We start from the raw sequence: 19,457 nt of genomic DNA, 5'->3' as shown, positions 1-19,457 counted from the left end.
GATGAATCAAATTTATTAGCTGAGCTAGATGATGCAACCAATTTTTTTATGGCATTAAAAGCTTGATCCCCATCGCAGTGAAGGAAATCTCCTCCCACTACAGCATCCAAAGCATATCTATAGCGAAGAATAAGCCCAAAATAAAAGTTACTAAGAAGCAGGCTTAGAGTCATTTTAGGTTCAGTTTTACCATAAGAATCAAAAATTCTAGACCAAGCTTCTTTAAAACTCTCCTCATCCCCTTGTTTAAAAGTAAAGATCAATTCCTCAGGTGACAGAGTAACAAGTACATGACTAGACATGATAACAAAATAAATTAAATGCAAGTAACTAAATTTTTTGTGTTTTTTGATATAAAGAAAACAAACAAGACAGAAAATAAAATAAAGCAAGACAATAAACAAAGTAAAGAGATTGGGTGTGAGAGACTCCCCTTGCAGCGTGTCTTGATCTCCTCGGCAACGGCGCCAGAAAAGTAGCTGCTTGTGACGGTAAAGCACACGTCCGTTGGGAACCCCAAGAGGAAGGTATGATGAGTACAGCAGCGATTTTTCCCTCAGTAAGAAACCAAGGTTATCGAACCAGTAGGAGATGAAGATCACGTGAAGGGCTTACCCATTATACTGAACTAGTGCGCGCCCTTGAAGGTCATCATACACCGCCCCAAGGCCAGCTTCGACTGCACAACAAGAGGAGACCACCACGAAGACACTCAGACACATTAGAACGGAGCCGACTAATTAACATGGTCTTGCCGCAACCAACCTTGGTCACTACCATCATCGTGGCCTCACAAGCCTCCACCCGGAACATCCGCATCTCCGGTTGACCTCTCCAAATGCGTTGCGAGTCCATTCTACTGGAGTGCTCGGAGGGGGTCACCGACTTCAAGACGGCGCCCTCAAGAGGGGGAAACGACGGTGAAACGACGGCATGGTTTGATCCCGCGGGATCTAGGCTTTCACCCGAAAACGTGAACCCGAGAGCAGCGAAGGCCGGAAAACTCCACAACCGCCCCCAAGGAGGATAGCGACATCCACAAACGCCGCGCAGTCAGCCTTTCGCCTAGAACAATAGGACCTTCATTGGACCGCACGCCCTCAAAGGTCGTCGTACACTGCTCAAAGGCAGTTTCGACTTCACAGCAAGATGACACGAACAGACCGGGTACCACACACAGGGCCATGACACGCGGCACGCAGGGGACGCGCCCTCCGTTCCGCTCTCTGGAGGCCACCCTCCGCTTAGCCGCCCGTTCCCTCTCATCCCTCAAAAATCAAATCTCCCTCAAAATCAAATCGAATCTCCACGCTACAGGAGCTCGCTCCGCCCGCCGCCCGCCGCCCGCCGCCCGCCGCCGCCCTCGCCCCTTCCGACGGCGGCGGCCTTCTCCCGCCTCCCGCCTCCCGCTTCGTGCCTCCGTCACGTGCCTGCGAGTCGGAGCCCGCGACAGCGGTCCTGTGAGACCTTGCTCGGTAATTCCAGCCCCCTCTCCGAATTCCCAAGCTCCAGGCCTGCTAATTCCCGCTACCACGGCTTTCGATTGCTAGGGCGATTGTTCTCGCACGCTATTGCCGAGCTTTCCGTACCGGCAGCTGGTAATTCTTCCCTTCTACTACTCCTAGGGCCCCGTTTGGATTGGGTGTAAATTTTGTGTCTCAGGCCCTAGAAGGCTAGAGCTGAACCAGTAGATGTATCTGGCAAGTAGTAGGAGCTATTAAGCGAGGTGCAGTTTGCAAAGTAGATGATGCTGCCTCCTTCGTTGGCACGCTTGATCAGTTAGGAGACAACCTTTTACCTTTTCTGTTTTGCTTTCATTTGGAAACATGGCCACCGCCAGCTATAGTTTTCGCGAAAACGCAAAGCTTGCGTCTCCATGCATTGGTAGAAAGACTAGATAGATGGTAACACTTTCTTCCCCTAATCCGGCCATGCTTGTTACAAGTAGTATTAATGCACCGCGGGCGGGTGGTGCACATGTATTCCTTGGTTGCAGGGAACCAAATGCGAATGGCCATCCTTAATTGCACTGATCACGCTTTCGCCATATGAACTAACTGAGCCTGAAGGGCTTACCCACTGTACTGCACTAGCGCTGCCCCTTCCGCCACCAGTCAGACCTACCTGCAGGGATCCGATCCAGTTCATCGATACTTAGTTCAAATCTTATATGTCATTTTACTGATATGTGCATAGGTTTCTTTGTGCAGACGCTTGTTGATGTGCTTGCGCGAGCTGATTTCAGTGGTTCCCCGGGATCCCAAGGGAATCCAAGTGCTTCACAGCGAGGATGCCTGGTCTAGCTTTACCTAACCATCATGCAGTGTAATCCGCTACCCGCTTTGCTAATTGTACTGTTATGTTTGCCTTATATGTTTCCTTTGCTTCGAGAATCTCTCTATAGCTTTTCGTAAACTGCAAGGGTCCGCCAATGTCAGGTAGATAGGTTTGGGATCCAAATAACATGAGATCTTTTGCGACTAATAAAGGTACACTATTAAAAACCATTGGATGATGTTAGACAAGGTCTGAACTGTGTACTCCACTGTGAACTATGTTAAGTCTGATGTCTTTAGGTTTATATATCGTTCCATGTGAGTTTTGATGGTAAATCGCTATATTTGGTAGTTAATGAGTACTCACCGGAAATCTGTGTGGTATCTTGGTTAGTAATGAGAAGTACTGAAGCTGTTTTGCATGTATAGTGGACGGGTCCCTTGTTCTTGATGTGAGACGTCATACTCTTTCTCTTTGATATGCATCTGTTTTTCGTGCAGGAAAAATGGATGCGCATTCAGTTACCCCAGGTCTGCAGACCAGATGTGCGGTCAGCAGTCAAGAGCTCAGTTATCTCCAGATAAGGAACTCACCCTTGAGGAATGTTTGGCATTATACCGCAAACCAGTTGAGCTGTACAATATTATTCAACTAAGAGCCATTAAAAATGTAAAGTTTTATCCCATAACTAACATGGTCTGTGTTAACTTTATTTTTAGATACCAGTGACTCAGTTGAATTTTGCAGCCCCCTTCGCTTCAAAGATGTCTTTCTTATAAGATAGACGCAAAACGGAAAAGGAGGTAATTTATTAAACAATTCAAATTTGAAGTATTTCTCACTGCGTGGATACATTATTTCATGTCTAGAATGGAATTTGGCGCTCTTAGTAATTTTCATGAACTAATTTCGTACTAGACCTGAATGTCAGCTCGGTTGAACAAAGCCTACCAAGTTACTTAAGTTTTTTTGAAAGAGTAAACTTTGTGATATACAAATGACATGATTGGAAGTTGAAACTTGTTTTTCGGGCACATACTGACCTATGTTTGTGTTAATAACTGTAGGATACAGATATCGGTATCAATTTCTGGAAGAACGAATACTGAGTTGCCAGCACATGGTATTTTTCCTCTCTATGTTCTGTTTGCTAGAGCTACTAGTAATGATCCGCTTGATGGGGTAAGCACTTATTGTAGTTCATACAAGATAGTTCTATGAGTCTACCAGATGGTCTCCTTTCTCAATTGTAGCTTCATATTGCAGAATTCTCCAGTGTATCGATTCAGCCGGGCTTGTCTCCTGACTTCCTTTAGTGAATCTGGAGACAGTGACCACAGTAAAGCTACATTCAGCATCCCCGATTTGAAGAGTTTAGCAACCTCGCAAGTTTCAAACCATAACATTATCCTTATTAGTTGTGGTATAGTATGCATCCTATGTGATTATTTCTGGATAGCACTTCTTTGCTGTCAGCAATTTTGATTCCAATTTTATCTTTATTTCAAAAGGCCAACTTGGACAACATCTTAGTGAAAACTTCTCAGAGAACCACATGGAGTATTCTTCTCGCCAAAGTAAGTCATGGTTGACATTGTGTGGCAGACATTCAACAGTTCATACAGTATACCTGTTCGTTAAAACTTTATATCTCTTATTCTGGACTTGGAAGTCAGTAAACATGCTGTCCATCCATTTGTAACTGAAAAAATGTATTGTGTTAATTGCACAATAATTGGCTATGTTTGCCTTTCTTTTAGAGTAGTTAAGATCATCAAAGCAATAAACTATCCTAAAAGGTAGTGGTTAGTTTTCAACAAGGATAGGCCAATAGGCCCCCTCTCCATTGTGGGCAATATAAATTCACCTTTCACTACGTTCAGGGGATTCTCTTTGTTATAACTTCCACACTAGGCAAATATAGTCTCAAACTTGTGCCTTTGAAGATCATTAAACATAAACACCAGTTTTACATCTCAAGAACGAACAATACGTTTGTGGTCATATTGATGGACTAATTCTTATACATCTGGTACATTTTATCAGAGCTTGGAGGCCAATGTACCTGGGGTAAAATACCAATTGATTTACTTTGCTCAGCTCTGGATAATTGCATAACTTTAAGTTTGGGGCGTACTGTGGAATTGACTCCACAAATAAGTATGACCCAGGCTTCATAGAGGTTAGTTGCAAAGTTATTAAAGTATGAGTTGCATATTCTGATGTTCTATTGCATTTTTCCTGAGTATTAATTGTCTGCTTGATTCATAATCATTGGACATATGAGCTGCCATTGTTATATGACACTTGCTTCAGGAAAAAAAATCACCTTACCACATTCACTTCACTTTGCCACCTGTTTGAGTTTCGACGATTTGTTATGCTTGCTACCTGTATGTTTAACAATTGGTAGTATTTGACTGCCTTCACTTCTATATTTGACACAAAAACTGTCCAAGCTTCAGCATCTGGTGCAAATTCCAATTGTACGTTTATAGATGGTGCAAATTAACACGTACCCAACATTGAATGTTTTGGGTGCTGAAGTGGAGGGATAGGCTTGTAGAACAGTACAAGACCTAACCAGTTGTGGTAAATTGGCACCCAATGAAAGTGGAAAATTGCACACAATGAAAGGTATATTTTGAATCAACTTATAGGTGCACGTGATAAACTCTCAAAATTGACAGACCCGGGGATTCCTTTGTGGACTGCTGGCTTCGCACCATTCGCTCTGTCCCCAAGTCCGCTGGGAAGGGCACCTCGTTGTTGATCTTGCTCATGGTATGGTAGATCTGGAAGGAGTGCAACGCAGTCATCTTTGATGGCACTCAACCCGATGTCCACCGTTGTTTTCATCCGGGTGGAGGCCCTAGATTGGGCAATGGCGGGCCCGAAGGGGCTGGCAACCCTACTTCCTGTAGTATCTAGTTCTTTGGTGCTCCGTGTTGTAAACTCGGGTGTAGTCCACTCTTGGGCTTGTTCATAACTCTCTTTTCTATCAAATTATCGATGCATCGAGACACAAAGTTTTTGCGTTTTCTCGAGAAAAAAATCCGCAAGTTATGAAGTATATATGTCTCTTGAACATTTCTCCTTGTTCTCATTACCAGGTCCCTTAGATTTCTCCATCGTCTTTGCTTTGTATATAAATTGTTTGTTGACTCTGCTTTTCTTCTTTTGGTACACACACAGCCAACATTTCTCGTGGATGGCAGTTGCTTGACATTTTGCTCTCAAAAGGCATATGCTACAGTAAGCTCTTCTCTGTTTCTTTGTGTAATCTAATTATTATCGCTTCCAAATTTATCGGGTAAATATTGTTTTGAGGATAGCAACACCTTAGTTTGCTGAAAATTTCGAGTTATTTCCAGTAACTTTGCTTAGATCCTCGACCTTTTTGTGTTATTACAGGGTTCATATGAGCTACGAGCAAGCATAGATGCACAAGAGGCTGGTGCAAAAGAGGACATGCATTTATCTCCATATAGTTGTTACTCATATGATGATATCCCACTTTCGTCATTACCACATATCATAAGGTAACAGTAACCCATCATACATAGCTCATTTCTGAAATTTAATGAAGCTTTGTTTCCTAATTCTGTTTATTACCTGTCATTATAGGAAATGCATGTTTTATTCATTAATGCTTATGTGCTTTATCCCTCGAATGCGATATTTTATTTTCTCTTGGAGTGTCATGAGGAGCGGCAAGTCATTACATGCTTTCCTTAGATGGTCTAGCATAAAAGCATCTGTATCAACTAAGTTGAGTAGATTGCAAGTGCATGCTCTCAAGAACCACGCTGAGGCACAGCTTTATAAGATGTTTTTCCTAGCTTGTGCTGAATTATCAGTAACCAGTAAAATATACAGTTTAAATGATATGAATGCATATGTTAATGGCTATTCAGCACCGCCACTCACATCCGCCGCACCATGGCGACATCCCCTATTCCTTGTTGTACTCGAATACTTCTAAATTCGGTCTTTCAACTAAGATTCACAAAAACTATTGATTCAGAGATTTCCAACTGAGATTTAAACAAACTATGAACTGATTAACTTCTAACTGGGAGTGAAATGAACACCCAGTTTCTTGGACCTTTCAACTGAGAACGTGGGAAGCTCATTTTGGGCACCTTTCCATTGAGATTCCGGAAAACATCAACTAGTTTGTGTGTTCAACTTTTAACTGGGTAGAAATCTTCAGTCACACACCTACTTTTTGTGTTGCACATCCAGGATGCCACCGCTGCCTTACAGCACATGGAGGATGTTGCAGCCGCAACTTCGTCCTGCTTTGCTGGCTTCCGACACCTCATGCCTTAGGGGGTGCCGGTCAGGCGAATGGCTTCTAGCGCCACCTTGGCTCTCTTCTCTTGTAGCGACTATGGAAGTGGGTGTGGGGAAGATAGGATTTGATGCTTAAAGTGAAAGGGGTGACAAGTGAGAAGGGCCATACAATGCAAGAGGAAAATGAGAGGAGACAAGGTGGGGACAGAAACCAATGGACACTCCTGGACGTGTTCCTGTGTTGATCAGATCATTGCGTGCTTTTTGCGTGGTGATTTGACGGCTTGGAAGGGTGTCAAATCGATACTTAGGTACCGGAAGTTGGTCTATCCTGTACCCGGCCATTGGTTACAAGAGGCTTACTTATAGCATGTTTGCAGCTTTCTTGAGTAGTAGAGTTCCATTTTTTGACAAATACATTTCATATACTATGTAACCAATTTTACTGCGAATATTGATTCTACAGGTTAAGAACAGGGAATGTACTCTTTAACTACAAGCACTGCAAAAAGTTCCTAAAAAGTGAAGGTTCTCTCTCTCTCTCCCCAACCTTGGTCTCTTCCCGATTGCGTTACTTGTTTGCATCATGCACTGCAATTTGTCCTAGGCCCAATGTTCTCCCATTCCAAGAGTATCTTGTTTTGGAACATACCCAGAACCTAATGACTTTTCTTTTGTATCCATGTTATGTACGTGAGTAAGGAAATTTAGTTGTGAACTTGTTTTGGTTACGAAATAAGTTTGACTGAGAGTGGATGAACAGGCGCTACAGAGGGCGAATAGGAGAAACTATGAAGATATAACAGCAGGGAGAACAAAACAATTGTAAAGGGATGGTTAGAAAGAATATATATTTACATTTCCTTACAAGCTTAAGAGCATCTCCAGTCGCGTCCCCCAAACCGTCCCCCAAAGCGATTTGGGGCGCGCCGGACAAAAAAAGCGTTCCAGCCGCGTCCCCCAAAGCCCTTTTTTGTCCGGCGCGCCCCGATACGGTGTCCGGCGCCCCGAGCCCGTCCCCGTCCCACAGGGGACGCACCGGGGACGCCGGACACAACGAAAAGCGAGGCGGGCTCCCACATGTCGGCGACTATTTGCATAAACCGTTGGTTCGCGCCTCTTTTCTCGTCGCTCCTTCCTTCCCGCGCCTCCCACCCCACCGCCGCCGCTGGATTTCCCGGCCGTTTGGGCGTCTGATCTGTGCTGCGAGTCAGCACCGTTGTCGCGGCTGGGGCTCCCGCCGGTCGTGCCGCCGCCGCGTCGCCAGCGCCTCCCGTAACGCGCCGTCAAATCCGCCCCACCTCCGCGCACGTAAGGTGCTCGACGACTTGCCAGGTAGGCGCGATTGGTCGTTGTTTGTTGCGTCGTCGCCTCGGCGCAATTTTAACCATTGATTTTGCTTTAGCCATGGACGGCGACGATGAGATGGTTGCCCTGGCTGGAGGACGAGCAAGCGTTCGACGACGACTGCGGGAGCATTTGTCGATCATCGCGTCCCTCCGGGACATGCTTGACGCCGAGGCGGAGAAGAGGAAGAGGCCGCGCCGCGAGGATCAAGGCCGGGAAGAAGGAAGTCGAAGCCCGGCGAGAGGATGGAGGGGCATGCCATGCCGCACAACGACTACTTCGCCGACGGGGCAACACATGCCGACAATTTTCGGCGCCGGTGCAGATGAGCAAGGGCCTGTTCATGAATATCCTCCACGGCGTTCGAGAGTTCGACCCCTACTTCAAGCTCAAGCTCGACGCCGTAGGCGTTCTCGGGTTCTCATCCATTCGAAGTGCACCGCCGCCATGAGGATGCTTGCATACGGAGCACTGCCCGATACACGGGACGACTACCTTCGCATGAGTGAGTCTCGCCATTGAGTGCATGTACAAGTTTTGCCGAGCTGTGGTGGGAAAGTTTGGCAAATACTACTTGAGAGGGCCAACCGAGGAAGAGATCGCAAGGATCATGGCACAAAATGCTGCCCGGAGGATTTCTGGAATGCTTGGAAGCATCGATTGCATGCACCTGGGCATGGAAGAACTGCCCGTTTGCTTGGCAAGGTATATACAAAGGGCGTCATGGATATTGCGGTGTGGTGCTTGAAGTCATGTGACATTATGACTGTGGATTTGGCATTCTTTCTTTGGCATGGCGGGATCACACAATGACATCAACGTGTTGCAGCGGTCTCCGGTGTTCAGCAGACTAGTGGAAGGGCATGCTCCACCATGCAACTATGAGATCAATGGCCACCAATATACCAAAGGCTATTATCTAGCCGATGGTATATATCCAAAATGGGCCACTTTTGTCAAAACAATCTCGAATCCATTAGGTCTGAAGAATTCTCACTTTGCTACACGACAGGAGGCTTGCAGGAAGGATGTCGAGCGGGCATTTGGTGTGCTTCAAGCACAATTTGCCATTGTCCGGTACCCTGCTCTAAGCTGGTCTCACGACCAAATGTGGGAGGTGATGCAGGCTTGTGTGATCATGCACAACATGATCATCGAGGATGACCGCAAGAATCATGTTAGGTCACATGTTGGTCCCTATGAGTGTCAAGGACCTCTCGCGGAGGTTGATCATGAGGTGCCTGCAGATTTTGCTGATTTTGTGGTCATGCACGCAGAGATCCGTGACAGCAATGTGCATGAGCAACTTCAAGCTGATCTCGTTGAGCATTTGTGGAGGATCAAAGGAAATACCGTGGCACCTTGATGTATCATCTAGCCCTTTTTATTATATTTGATTACTTGTTTTATTGTTTGTTGTAATTTAATTTGAAAACAATCCTCGAAAACATTTTTTTCATATGCTACATTTGATATAAATGGTTTATGTGTTAAAAAAATTATTTTAAATGTTTGGGGGCGGCGTTTGGGGGACGCGGCTGGGGAGCGACGTCCCCCAAACGCGGCACGAACAAAACACGTCCCCCAAACGCTCGATCCGGCGCGCTTTGGGGGACGCTTTGGGGGACGCGGCTGGAGATGCTCTAAAAAGAGCCCCACTTCAACCAAATGCTAAGAGATTAGGAGTTTAGGACTGTATCCTAAGTCCTAACTTAACAAATCTGACTTCAGTATCATGAATTTATTTAATACCACTAATTGCATAGGATATTAGAAATGGCCTTTGTTAGAGCAAACTCCACATTAACGCAAGAACTTGAAGGGGCACCAGCATCGTGACAAGTTTTTCTTTTATGCTAGTAATTTTTTTATTGTGTCAAACATTTGTGATCCTTGAAGAACTGCAAGACAAGATATTTTACTTTAATATTCATTATGTAAATATTTATGTGTATTGATACACAAGAAAGCAAACTACTAGGTAACTTTATGTTGTTACTTTTTATTTTGCACATGGTCCAGGAGTTAAAGTTGCCATTTCATTACCATCTATAGTGATTTTAGTGCGCATGCCTGTATGATTTTTGAAACAAAAGAGAAATATTTTTTCACGAGTTATCTCTAGAGTATTGTTCATCTTTCTGACATCGAGCTAGATCTGCACTGTCATATGTTGCTACTTTTATTTGACTGCTGTACAGTTTTATTTCTTTCCCTAGGACTAACAAAGTTAGCCCTGTACAGTTTTATTTCATTCTTCTTTTCTTTTTCTCTGAAATTCCTTTGTAGCTCTGCTACTCCCTGTATGCTCCCGTCTTCTCGACGGTTTTCTTCTAATATATTATGACGCATGCTTTGGCATGCGTTCGAGAAAAAATATGTTGCTACTTTTTCTTTGACTGCTGTTCATGGTGAAGATCCACTGTTAGTTTCCTTTTTTGACTTCTTTCTTTTGCGAGAAGGTACCTGTTTTACTTCAGTTATGCATCACTATTTGGAATTTCCGATATATGTTAGCCTTGATGTTTATTTATTATTTGCTATCATGATTCCTATTTCTTATTTATATGCTTACCTTCTTACCAGTTACGGAAGATTTTTCTTGCTCATTTTGCTTGGTACAGTGTGGAAGCTTCAAGGTAAAATTTGAAGCAAAATGTCCTGTATTTTATCTACCGTCATATGTTTCTGGTTGCTGTTAAGCGATGGCTCTGAAGATCATCTCACCAGCCTAATTTTATGATTAAGGCATTTTTTTTTGTTTTCTTACACTGAAACATTGATGTTTCTATTTTCTATTGAGGAAACTCACTTTCTATTTTCTTTCTCCACAGTTCTACTATACTCTTTTCTAAACCATTAGGCTTCTGTTTTTGTTTACTTAATCCATGTCTCACATTGTCATTCTTTTTTGTGGTACTAGGGTCTGGAATATCATTTAACCTCATCACATGAGCTGTTCCACTTTGAATTCTGGGTTTGTTACCCTCTGAAATCTCCATTGCAAAATCTTATTCAATCGCACATGTTTGCTAATTAGTTCTATTTTCTTGTGGACGCAGGTATCTGAAGACTACCAAGCTGTTAATGTAAGTCTGAAGATTGATACCAGGCGAGCGGAGGTAAATTTTGATAAAGGATTTCGAATGTACTTTACCATTCATTAACCCAGGGACGGACCCAAAGAGACCCGAATGGGGGCTAGGCTTAGGTCTCCACTCAAATGTGATAAATTCTATTAGAAATAGAATTAATGAGAAGTGTCTATTTTTTTTGAATTTACTAAGCCAGCCCCCTCACTCAAAACTCCTGCCCCCACTATGAATTTACCTGGGTCCGCCCTTGCACTAACCGAGAAATAAGATGATGTTGGTATATTTGGAGACCTTGTCACTGAATCCAGTACTTCACTAGTGTTTCAAGTATAACATGTCTATGTATATTACACTAATATGGATATAACATGTCTATGGATACTAGTGTTTCAAGTATAACATGTCTATGGATATTACACTAATTTCGGCTATTTTTTTGTGTGGATATTACACCAATGCAATCAAATTGTTGGTCCTTGCTTTGTTTTGCTTCCTCTGAATTCAAAAGGCAAGGGTGCACCTAGATCGGATGAAATCCTTCCCCACATGCTGGACTGTATTTTCGTCAAAATACTGCTTAAGTTGGGAAAACTAATTCTCTGTTCAATTTCCAGCTTTTAACTACTGCAGGAGATGACCGAAGCAAGAGAGTATTTTTCTACCGGTGCGTTCATACTCCATTAGTTTTAACAACGCTGAATTCTCTACTCAAGTTGTCTAACTGTGTTCCATCAGATCAAGGTTTAAAAAGAGGTGTAGAAGATTAGGAACAACAATCGAGAAGACCAAGCATGTACATCCCCATATCATGGAACCAGGATCACCTCGAAAGACTGTTCCTGTGGACAAAGGTATTGGGGAATCAAGGTCACCAGAAAACATGGGTCATGTACAAGGGTCTGAGGTGGATTATGCCCTAAACGAAAATACATTTCAAATGAAAACACACTACAAGGATCTTATGGGATCTTGGCATATTAAACAAATTACATTCAAATGAAAACACCATTGCATCTCTGATCTTTTATCCAGAATTAGTAGGTTGAAATGTTTCATATTTCTTATCATGTTTGATGTGTTTTTTCTCAGAGAAAAGAAATGATATGCCATCAAATGTTGACAGGATTCTAAGTTTGTTACCAATAAAATCTGTATTTTAGTGTCAGCCATTTCTAAACCCTTAATCTTATTTGCCACTGTGGTCAGCCCCATTGTCACCAACTCCCCCCATTTTTTTTTTGCTGAAATGCGCCCTCGAGAATCCTGTCAGATCACAGACCCAAATGTGAGTTCTCCCCTCGCCTTTTGAAACCCAGATCAACCTCCGAACAACTTTACTTCATTGCATCATCTGCATCCGCCATCAAGGAAGCGTGAGCACAGCAGCACTCAGTAGCAAGGTCCAGGCTTGTGACGATGAATTCATGATGGCTCACCTGAGCTAGAGCTTTCCGTGTTATCGCTTGTGCTAATGGTGTGTAGGTGGTGAGGCTATCGCCTTTCTTTTCCTTATGCTACTGAGTTTTCCACAGAAGGGCAATATGTTCGCTTCACAATTCACTTAACATCAATAGGACAGGGGATGGATGGTGGTGGGGAATTTGTTCAAGGTTTTGAAAATGGCTAGCACTGAAGGAAGATAAATTTCTTCTCTGGCATATTAGGATTACATTCAACAGTTGGTGGCATATAAGATTTTTTCTATTTTTTATTGCGTGCTACCTTCATGAACTCATACCAGCTTGTTAAACTGATGGAACATCTACCATCCTTCAATCGGACATGTTCTCTCCTTTGAGTTTCCAACATTAGTTGATAGTTTTTGCTCGGACTATGTTTTTTTTTTGCTTGGACTATGCTGTGCATAACTAACTTTATTAGCACTTTATGCACTACATGCTAGGAACCCTAGAAAGGTCAGTACTTCAATCTTTACCTCAGTGTTGATATGGTCTCCTGGCTAGATACTGTCTGGTGAACTGGTTATTTGTTCTGCCACTCTGTGTTGATATGGTCTCCTGACTATGATGCTAGGATATCTGTTTTCTTATGCTCTGCCACTCTCAGTATTGAGGTGTACTGTCCCTGTTTCCCCCTTCTTTTCCTGACTAGCAATTTGCCTGAAATCGGTTGCATATTTTCTTCCTATGTTACCTGAAATTTTCAGGGATTTTCCTGATGTTGCCTATATTTTCAGGGATTTCTGTGGTGCAAACATCAATTGATTCTCATCAGCATTGCATTGTAACAATCATTTAACACCAGCAGTTCCACTGTTTGGGAAGACAACGAAGCTATCCATTGACCGAGCTGACCCCAGAAAGTACTCCATTCTGTTTATGCCCTTGATATCCTTTTACTTCCCATTTAATTGTTCATGAGGCTCTTCTGAGAGAAGTTATTCATCTAACTTGCTTGTTTGTGCTTGTAATCATCTGGCAGTCGTCTACTGCTGGAACACCAGTTCTTCCATTCTCAGAAGGCACAGGTGATTGCAATCATGCAACACTTAGCTATCTTTCTGTATGTGATTGAGCACACGTGTGTATGCTTGTTGCAAATTAGGCTTTCACTTCTGTGGTCACATGTATCTACTGAAACACACATGTATATCTACAACATAACGCCTGCACATATGGAGGAACATTACATTTACACTTTATTTTACTTATGGGGAAAGTTAACCTTTGTTTCTATTATTTCATCACTAATTTTTAGTATAAGTCTAAAGTATAGAGGTCTGTCAATTGCAGAGGTTGGTGGAAAGCAGTAGTCCTTGTTACCTTTACTGCTAAATTTGGTGAAATAAGTAAAAGACAAAGGAATCATTTGGAAAAAAAATCCTCCAAGAAAGTTTATCTCCGAGGAAAAGTTTAATCATTTTCTTTCACTTGTACATATTAATTTTTATGGTATTGTTAGTGGCAGTCTGTTATTTGACATTGTTCTTTGCTAGACATTCCAATTGTCTTGCTACATCTCTTTCATATGTTTGCTATTTGTGATTCAACCATCTCTACTGATGTTTAATTTTGTAAGATCATAATAATGTAGCCATTCGTACTGTAATTTTATGCCCTGCAACTGAAATTTAGCTTGGCTGTGGTTTTACATTTTCTAGAGAATGGAACTAGAAGAAGTTTTGGCAGATCATGACAGTGAAGATGAAATTGATAATGACATCACTGACTTTGAAGATATGACGGTAAGATGTGATAATCTTTTCTTTTTCTCCGCTCTAACTTGGAATATTTGCAGGCTTCTACATTCACCTGCACAAATTGTTGATTCTTGTTATCTTAACTTTGCTGAGTAAAATGCAGAGGCTTGATGGTTTCTCTAATGTTACAAAAGACGAGAAGCATATTATGCATATGTGGAATTCATTTGTTCGAAGACAAAGGTCAGGCTTATCCCAACATTTCCTTCTTTGTTTCTGGCTATCACGGTAAATAGGAGAGATTTGACCTGCTGCAACTATTTCTTATTTTATTATTATTTTTGGGGGTACACAGCTTGGGCATTGGTGAACCCACTCTAGCTGTTTCTACTAATAACTCATGTTTTAGCCATTTTTATTCGCACAAAGCAACTCCTGCACAAATGAATAAAAAGCTAATGACTAGGTAATTTCCTGGAAAGGTATCGACAGGGTGCCAAACTTTGGCTTAGTTTCACCAGGTCAATTTGGATTACTGAATGCTGATATATATCCACAATAGTATTACTCCTATGATTGGATAGAAATCATATAACATTAATGGTAAATTTAGTTATATGCCATTAAAATGTTGTTTCTTATGGATCTGCCACTGGAATATCTTTTTTCCATTGTACTAATGAGGATTTATAGCATCGTTATCGGAATTCTACTAAATAAGATGGCACAGAAGGCCCCAAGATGTCGAAATGACCAATAATTCACTTGTAGAATTTGATTTCTGAAAGTCGTTGCGTTCTTTCCAGCGCAAACAGCCACTGGAACTTATAAAGGCGCTCCATTCTGCTTGATTTGGCACCATATATGTAGCTATGTATTCAATCTTTGTCCTGGATGGTATTGGTACATTAAAGCATGCTACCAAATTTTGTTTCGTCGGGGAAGAGCCATTGGAACAAAAAGTTGTCTTGTATCCCGGAGATACATATTCTGGTTTTCATACTGTAAACATTAACTGCAGGGTACTAGCCGATGGTCATATACGTTGGGCTTGTGACGCATTCTCCCGGCAGCATGGACAAGAGCTCGTGCAAAACCCTTCTCTACGATGGTAAACCACCACTTCAGAAATCTTCTATGATCACCTCACCATACATGTCCGTGGGTTGATTTATAATTTTTACTATGCCGTATGAACAGGTGTTGGCGACTCGTTATGATCAAGCTCTGGAAGCACGGTCTGCTAGACGCCCGCACCATGAACGCCTGCAACAAGTTTCTTGACGACTTGGAAAGCGAAAGCTCCTGCCCCAAGTAAACGTGATTCGGAGAAAACATCAGCCAACATGAGCAGGGCTGGGCCTAGGGCCCATGGATGGTCATGCTTGTGGTGGTGCGACTTGGCATTTTTTGGTTGACGGTCACAGAATTACAGTTCAGCGACAGTGATTTGAGATAAGTTGGGTTGGCAGAGTTGAGAAGTTATGCGCTTTTGACTGATGTTTTTTTGTTTCGTGTTTCACTTTTTTTTGTCGCGTTCTCTATTACTAGCTTGTTTCATGCATTGGCTGAAACAGTTATGAACAGTGCAACCTGGCCGCCTATTTGCGCGTGTGCAGAAACAAAGAGATTGGATCTGTTAGTATAGAAGGATCAACCAATATAGAAGGTTGTGCACATATGTGATAGTTCTCCGAATCAAAGGGCAATTCATAAATTTATAATGAGTTGGGGTGATTTTTTTGCGAGTTAATAATATTTGGAATATTGCTAGGAAAAAAGATCATCCATGTCTGTTACGAGCTGTTTTTCCTTTCTTTTGGCAGTTCCATCTATTGGCTTCATTGTGAAGCCACATAATCTTTCTCATACGTAGAGATTTCATTGTGCTGAATATACCTTGAGGACATCTTTTATTTTAAGTTGTGGTGATTTCAAACATCATTTATTGAACATCATTTGTTGAATACCTTTATCTAACATCAGCACTACGCTACGCACACCTCACCAGCCAGCACTCGATCGTTTCAGTCATTCCTTCCTCTCAACCCACTTTCGAGTGTGCCGGTGGTGCCCTCCTTGTTCCGAAACCGGAGGTGAAGGAGGAGCAGGATGGCGAGGATGCCGTGAAGGCTGTGCAGATAGTGGAGTACGAGCGGCGGCAGCTCCTCATCACCAACAGCGATGATCCTGAGGACTGCTCAGGGTTGCACGCGGCGTTCATGGCATCCCTGAATGACAAGAACGCCTGGAGGGGTGACGTCGACGTGGCGATCGCATGTCCATCCGCGACGCGGGGATGCCAATCGTCGACCTCAACAACGATGATGAAGTTGGGCCCAGCGGCGCGGTGAAAGACGAGCCCGACGAGCGCGACAAACAGGACGTCGTCGACGACGACGTGTACAACTTCCACCAGTACTACGATCCCTCTAGGCGCCGCAAGTACTACTAGATTAGGGTTTAGATTTAAATTTCATTGAATTTTATTCAAATCCATATAATATATATGGATTTTGAATGAATTTGGCTGTTTTGATCAAATTTAAAAAATCTATATTTCTGTTTGGGGGACGCGACTGTGAATCGACGTCCCTCAAATAAGGCATGAAGAAAAAGTGCATCCAAACGCTCGACCGGCGCGATTTGGGGAATACGAACTGGAGATGCTCTCGGTTTGTTTCATGCATTGCTTGAAACAGTTATGAATAGTGAAACCTGTCCTTGTGGTTTGCGCGTATGAAGAATAAAAGGATTATACCTGCTGTAGTAGGATCAAACAATATTGAAGGTTGTCCACATGTGATGGTTCTCCTAATCAAATGGTAATTCATAATTTTTATAATGAATTGGGCTGATTCTTTGTGAGTTAATAATATTCACAATATTGCTCAAAAGGGATTATTCAATGTCAGTGTTACGAGCTGTTTTCTTTTTTCTTCTTTTGGCAGTTTAGCTTTTGGCTTCACTGTGAAGCCACATACACTTGTTCATACATAGAGATTTCAATGTGTTGAGTATACCTGAGTCATGTTTAATTTAGCTGCAGTGATTTCAAACATCATGTGTGGAATACCTCTAAATTGTTTCACTACGAGGCAGTTGGATTAGATTGCATGTCAGTCCAGGCCACTATAGTGGAGAACAGTTTGCAGTTTGGGATGCGATAGTAAATTGTGTCACAAGCAAAAAGATAACCAAATGGGCCGTTGGTGACACGGGTAGTGAAAACTTTCGACAAAAGCATGTCTGGCCAAGCTCTAAAAAACAAACATAAATAAGCAAACGCAACAACAATTTTCTTGTTCATAGCGGCAGGTAAAAGTTATATTAACGTGAATAGATATAACAACAGTTTGGCTTCTTAGTGATGTAGTAGTTCTTTCAAGGAATTGCCATGTTAGTTCAATGTCCTTCAGATTCGCACAACAAACAATATTGTCCCCCAGAGGTGACTTGGCTACATTTTTTCAGAAACATTGGCTTGGCCAGATTTTTTACATATGCATGTTAGTTCAATGTCCTTCAGATTCGCACATCAAACTATCTCTTCAAGAATTGAATTAACTGTCATTTCCGAATAACCGGTTGTAGACATTGCCCCATTTTCTGTGATGACTGAGACGTGTCGGGGCAAAGAAACACAGCCACCACCTGCAAAACAACTCTGGAGCAGTGCGTTCGCTGCAAAATAACCTACAGGATTTCATATCACAAAAATTAGCATGTTCTATAAGCAAAACAGAGGACAACACATCTGCCTTGGCAATACCGAAGCACTCAGTAGACTAACATCTCTGCTAGAGTCGAGGTCTCTGGTATAATGTATACTGCACCAGAATTTACATTCCAGAAATAAAATGATCCATAAGATTAGGATCCTCAAGTTATGAATTATTACTGTAAATTAAAGCTGCAACTAAAATGCGAGCTATGAGTAAATTTTGCCATGATAAAAGTACTACCTCTGTCCATAAATAGATGCCAAAAGTTTGTCTAAATTTGAATGTACCTAGCCACAATTTAGTGTATAGATACATCCGAATATAGACAACTCTTTGGCATCCTAAAAAAAATTCTTCCAAACTGATGAAACACTGTTGCAAACAAAATAACAGAGGAGAGCTTTAGCTGTCTTTCCAAACAGTAAGAATGCAAGGCAAATCACCAAATTCTGAATGCAAGGCAAATGAGCAGCCAGTTCTCTAACACCAGTTTTGCACCATTCAGATTGTAGAAGATTAACAAGGACGAAGCCTGCTACAGTTCAGATTAACAAGGATGAAGACTAGGTTCTGCATTTAAGGCAAAATAAACAGCCAGCTTCCAACACGAGTGTAACACAATTCAGATTCCAAAAAAGACTAACAAGAACGAAGCCTGACACAATTCAATCCCTTAGAAGAGGCAGGACTTGTACCCTTCTTGTGGATAAACGGGTGACCCACTTCTCAATTTTGATGCTCATGCGATCCCCGAACCTCTCATTTCCTGGATCTACGAAGATCTTCTCAAGAACCTTGCAATGCTTGATGAAGTACTTCACCAGTTTGACTCCGAAAAGGTTCTTCTCCCCTTCCTGGAACTGCAAGCTGACAGTTCTGAGAGTGCTCTCCAGGCATTCAAACGTTTGATCACTTAGCCCAGCCAAATCAGCAACCGTGTCATCAAAGTAACAATCATCCTCATTGTCCCTCGCTGCCACCGCCTGCAGCGTTCTACGGCGCTTAAAGCAACTGGTTGACTCTTTGAAATCCTCTTCCTTGTCCCTCGCTGCCACCGCCTGCAGCGTTCTACGGCGCTCGAAGCGGCTGATCGACTCTTTGAACTCATCTTCATCCTTTCTTTTCAGGAATTCAAGGGCGTACGATGCGGACCTGGTCTGCATCTGTTCATGTGTTCTAAGGTTCAGCCTAAGATGCAGGAGCCTGGGGCAGCAGCGTAGCAAGTTCCCGATTGTCGTTGCCGCTTTTGTGCGAGTGGGCCAGAAGACTCCATCGAGTTTGAGCCGCTCGAGATTAGGGAGCACTGGGAGCAGAGTGGCCTGGTTCGCCTTGGTTGAGACAGCAAACTCCTCAATGTGGAAGATATGCAAAGTGAGTTGCCTGGCATGGCACAACCCTCGGACAATGGACCAAAAGCAGTGGCGAGCGGCAACAGGGTCCCTTTCTAGCTTGCGACGGTAATCGACAAGGGTGACTTTTGCCTGGACCAGATCAAGGGGTGGAGGGCTGAGCAGGAGATTGCGAATAACCCCAGTGTACTCGAATCGCCACAGG

General features: G+C 42.8%; 1 pseudogene; it reads left to right on the top strand.

Annotated features, from left to right (window-relative positions):
- Positions 1-1,322: 1,322 nt before the first annotated feature.
- Positions 1,323-15,993, top strand: LOC127325743 (polycomb group protein EMF2B-like; annotated as a pseudogene).
- Positions 15,994-19,457: the final 3,464 nt, after the last annotated feature.

Source organism: Lolium perenne, chromosome 1, assembly GCF_019359855.2.
Source record: "Lolium perenne isolate Kyuss_39 chromosome 1, Kyuss_2.0, whole genome shotgun sequence".
Lineage (NCBI taxonomy): Eukaryota > Viridiplantae > Streptophyta > Magnoliopsida > Poales > Poaceae > Lolium > Lolium perenne.
Note: the sequence above shows the minus strand (reverse complement) of the source record. Positions and strands in the feature narration are given on the sequence as shown.